Source organism: Chiloscyllium plagiosum, unplaced genomic scaffold, assembly GCF_037043375.1.
Source record: "Chiloscyllium plagiosum isolate Xiang-an unplaced genomic scaffold, Cpla_swu_hap1 HiC_scaffold_43, whole genome shotgun sequence".
NCBI classification, from domain to species: Eukaryota; Metazoa; Chordata; class Chondrichthyes; order Orectolobiformes; family Hemiscylliidae; genus Chiloscyllium; species Chiloscyllium plagiosum.
This window is the reverse complement of record NW_028270181.1, coordinates 34,238,141-34,242,980: the sequence shown is the minus strand read 5'-3', so window position 1 is coordinate 34,242,980 and position 4,840 is coordinate 34,238,141. Positions and strand designations below refer to the sequence as shown.

The 4,840-nt window shown below is 55.4% G+C and overlaps 1 non-coding gene across 1 annotated transcript; it reads left to right on the top strand.

The window, feature by feature from the left end:
- Window positions 1–4,080: 4,080 nt before the first annotated feature.
- On the top strand, window positions 4,081–4,234 carry LOC122545103 (5.8S ribosomal RNA). Its single transcript, XR_006310495.2, has one exon. It is a non-coding gene; the product is annotated as a 5.8S ribosomal RNA (ribosomal RNA).
- Window positions 4,235–4,840: the final 606 nt, after the last annotated feature.

Below are 4,840 nucleotides of genomic sequence, written 5' to 3'. Positions count from 1 at the left end.
ACTGCCTTTTACTTTTATATAAGACTTGTGCCTCTTTAAATTTCCCTTTTTTCCCACTGTATCTCTTTAAAGCGTTGTTTACCTTCCTATATTTCTTTCGTCCATTATCCTTAGCTTTAGACTTTATTCTAATATTATCGCTTATTTTACTCTTCCTACCATCCTCATTCCTCTTTCCTAATTTACCCACAATCTCCCCCATAATCTTATCAAACTCTTTGCAACCTTTTTTACCCTTCTTCAGAACTTCCTCAATTATTTTTATCAAATCTGTGATTGAGCCATTTGGGCATTCCCTAACATCCGTAATGTCCTGATTCTCCTCTTCTACGCTCCTATCGGGTATCAGGTCACTTCCAATTCTATCATTATCCTCTCCTTCCTCTTCATCAATACTATTGGGGAGCTCATCTAAATTTAACTCCTTCTTACTAGATTTATTTTTCTTATTTATTAGTCGTCTCTTGTCTGAAATTTGTTTTGCAGTTTTAGACCCTATCCTATCCGCTATCAATTTATTTATATTTCTGCAACCAATAAACTCAGATTCCAATTGTTGCAGCATTTCAGTTTCCTCTCTAGACCATGCACCCCTTTTATTTCCATCATTATTCTCTCTTTTGTCCGCCTTACCCCCTTTCCTTTTCTCATTTCTTAAGCTAGGGTGTGCATGCCTTTCATGCTGTCCCAATCCTCTAGCCGATTTAAATTTTAATGAGCAAAGCTCACATTGAAAGGGTTTCTCTAAATCTTCCTCCACATTCCTATCATTAACGTTACTACAAGCACCTATACTATCATCCCCATCTCTTTTACATTTCGGATAATGGCACGCTACTGCCTGGTAACTACCCTCGCATTTACATTTGCGACACCTTATCCTGACCGATTTAATCCCTCGACATACTTTTAAGTGTTTCCTAAATAACCCCGTAGTATTGTAGATGTTATTACAATAACTACACTTAAAATCTTCTATAGGGTAATTGATTGTAATTTCTAATTTATTAGTTTCTCTGTTGGACGGGTGTATAATCCTACCCTCATCTTCCCCCTCTTGTCTCTCTAAAACTCCACTTCGATTAAAATTAAAGGGCCCTTTAAAATTCGAATTAAAAATTGTCCGGCTCTTAAATGGACTTGGCTGTAGAGGGGCCTTCTCTCCCAGCATTGTCTTTCGAATTTTGTCATTATTCTGGACTATATTAAAGGTTTCCTCGTGCCTGCCCGAGGACAACCTTGCCGGAATAATTCGTATGGTCTCATCCGTCTGTGTCTGAGTTGAGACGGATTGTACAGTCCGATTTTGGCTCGCACACTTTACACACGGAGCTGCCAAAAGCCACCGTGTGGGGCGGTTATTTACCCGGTCTCCCACCCAACCGGATACTTTGGTATCAGCCATAACGCCTTCGCCAAAATTTTGTTTCCCGTAGACCGACAGGTCACTAGCCGTCTCGTATCTTTTCTGCCAGGTCGTATTAGCCGGACTATATCGAGTAATGCTCAGACAACGGTTAAAACGATCAAGCCGCCGTGGCGCAAAGCACCAGTAAAATCAGGTTAAAACCAAAGATAAAATCGATGGTAAAACACTGATAAAACTAGACTAAAACGCCACTAAAACAGCTAAAATCGCCCCCGTCAGGAGCTTCCTCGTATAAGCCGTTACCAGGGGGAACCACGAGGAGGTTCGACCTAACTTTGCACTCGATAAAATATGTAAAAACGAATGCAAAGGTGACTACACAGGCACTGGTCTGAGACCAAAACCATAAACACACTGTAGTCACATCCCCCCTTAAGAGAGTCATAGTTACTCCCGCCGTTTACCCGCGCTTCATTGAATTTCTTCACTTTGACATTCCGAGCACTGGGCAGAAATCACATCGCGTCAACACCGACCTGCGGCCTTCGCGATGCTTTGTTTAAATTAAACAGTCGGATTCCCCTGGTCCGCACCAGTTCTAAGTCAGCTGCTAGGCGCCGGCTGAGGCCACCCGCCTGCCATGGAAGGACGACGGGCACCGCAGCTGGGGCGATCCACAGGAAGGGCCCGGCGCGCGTCCAGAGTCGCCACCGGCCCCCGTGAGGGGGCGGCGCCTCGTCCAGCCGCGGCACGTGCCCAGCCCCGCTTCGCCCCCCAGCCCGACCGACCCAGCCCTTAGAGCCAATCCTTATCCCGAAGTTACGGATCTGACTTGCCGACTTCCCTTACCTACATTGTTCTAACATGCCAGAGGCTGTTCACCTTGGAGACCTGCTGCGGATATCCCATCACACTTACTGGCGCCGGGTTCAACTCTTAGGAAATTCAGCCTCTCGTCTGACCACAAAGCGAAACACCCCGGTACCGACGGGTCAGACGGGGCAGCACCCTCGCGGATGAAAGGGTGCGAGAGCACAGGCCAGCCGAAACCAGCCGTGTGCGCGAGCTCAGAGGAGAGAGTGGGTGCTCCACCTCCCTGGCTCCGCTCCCCGCCTCGGAAACACGGTGCTGAGAGAAATGGGGTTCCGACACGCAAGGGAAACAGAGAGACGGCAACGGCCCCCCACATAAAGCCTCGCTCCAGGAGCGAGGGCAGTGCGCGGGCAAGCACGGTACCGGGACTCGCTCCCGAACGCTCGATTTCGGACCACTGCCTCGGCAAAGCTGCGGCTTCTAAGGCTTCACCGACGTCACGGGGTGAAGGCCCATTTCGGAGGCAGAGGGGTGCCAACTCTCCCGACCCTGCCGTGGGATCCTGACTTTTCGCGGTGGACGCGCCCGGGAGCGACGGGGAAGAACCACTCGGCCTGGAGCACCGGCCCCTTTAACAGGAAAGCTGGCCCGCCAAGGGACCTCCCACACCGGACGGTCCGAACCAGATCGATCGAGGTGTGGACCGCAGCGAGGTCGCCCCTCGCACCACGCTCGCAGGTCCGGGTTGGAAACCTGGGTGACGAGCACCGCAGGGCGGCAGAGCCAACGCACTTTGCCGGGTGGTGGGGGTGGTGGGACCAGCCTATTCACCATAGTGGCCCACCCACTACCAGAGCCGGTCGTGCGGCGCGCGAGGCCTGCTCTCCTCGCAATGAGCCTTTAAGGGAGTGCTCAGGCAAGGGTCAGCCTGCATCCTTCCTGGCAACACCCAAGGGAACCAGGGCCACTCACGTCTCTCACCTTCATTTTCGACACGAGCGCCCGTTGGGTCCTGCTGCTTGGCGGCACCGCGTCATCGGGAGCTGGCGTCAGACGGAGGGCTTCGGTGTACTCTCCAGCCACGGGAAACGAAGCCGGTGATGCAGGCGCGGGTCTTTTGTTCCCAAATCGGTTGGGTTTACGCCGTTGCTATCTAGTCACGCTCCCTTCAACCCCACGGGGTACCTATTCCCTTCAGCGCATCACTCGCACATTCCCGTCAGGGCCTCTGTGCGTTTGCGGGCTGTTGGCGGCGGTTTAAATACTCCTGAGTTGCCGCCCGTCGGTTCTCGAGCTCCGTGCAGCATTGATCCCCAGCGAACTGCCAGCAGGGTTAACGAGCGATCGCGCTCTCGGTCGGGGCGCCTGGCGTCGATCGGTGGTCGGTGGCTTGCGGGCAAGCTGCGTTGTGAGGGAGGGAGTGGGTCTGATGAGCCGTTACCACGTCTCCCAGCCCACCTCGGCGATGGGCGGGCCGGGCGGCCGTCAGCTAGGGCCAGTGCGGCACCCCCAACTCCTCGCAGAAGTCCGCTCGCCGACTCTCCGTCACGTGCACGCGTCGGTGACGCTGCCGAACCGATTGCCGGTCCCGTTTTCGCCTCTGCTTTTCCTAGGGCAAAGCTGCTGCACGCCTCGTGACACTCGGCGGGCGACATGGTGGCGGAGATCCTGCCTCCGTCGCTGCGGCGCGTGCCGGCACGTGTCGCCTCTTGGGCGCCCTGTATTTGTTTTTCCCCCCGTAGACGTGTGTTTCCGCGGGCCGCACCAGGCTGGTGCTCCCCACGGCTTCACGCCGCCCTGCCGCCGGCGGGCAGGTGGGTGCTGCTAAGGTGGGGAGAGTATGTGCAGTCCGGGTCGCTTTCCTCTGGCGAGGGAGAGACCGAAAACAAAACTCAGACAACTCTTAACGGTGGATCACTCGGCTCGTGCGTCGATGAAGAACGCAGCTAGCTGCGAAAATTAATGTGAATTGCAGGACACATTGATCATCGACACTTTGAACGCACTTTGCGGCCCCGGGTTCTTCCCGGGGCCACGCCTGTCTGAGGGTCATTTTTCAATCAATCGCACTCGCCTTGGCTGGCGAGAGCGCGGCTGGGGTGTCGCAGAGGAGACCAGTCCTCTCTGTCCCCCTAAGTTCAGACTCCGGAGCCCTCCGGCGTCGGAGCGCATGGCCTTTCCCCGCACCCTGCACATTCCGTTCGTCAGGCTCGACGTCATCCCCCCCCCGCCGGGGAGTGCGGCCTGGCGTCCGTCTGTGTCGTGGCAGTGGGGCCAGCACGGCTGTCACCGGTCCCAGAATGGCTGTCGGTGGTTTACACGGCGACGTGCACCGCCTCGTCTTTGGGACACGGAGCTGCCTCCAAGTGTTGAGCCTCCCGCGGGGTCTGCCTGTGCTCTGCACGTCCGCTCTGGGCCCGTCTCTCGGTTGGCTGGCAGTGGAAAGAGTGAAGGGGGCCGAGGAGGTCCGGTGCTGGTGCACCGCCGGCCTCGCCGTGGAGCTCGCCGGTCGGACACGCTGACCCGACTCGATGGTTGATCGATTGAGAGTGTTGAGGGGCACAGACCGCGTCTGGGAGCGGCAGGCCGCCCGGCGCTGCAGTCGCCTGTCTCGTGGTTCGTCCTCGGCCCTAAGTGGCAGGCGGGGCGTCCGATCCT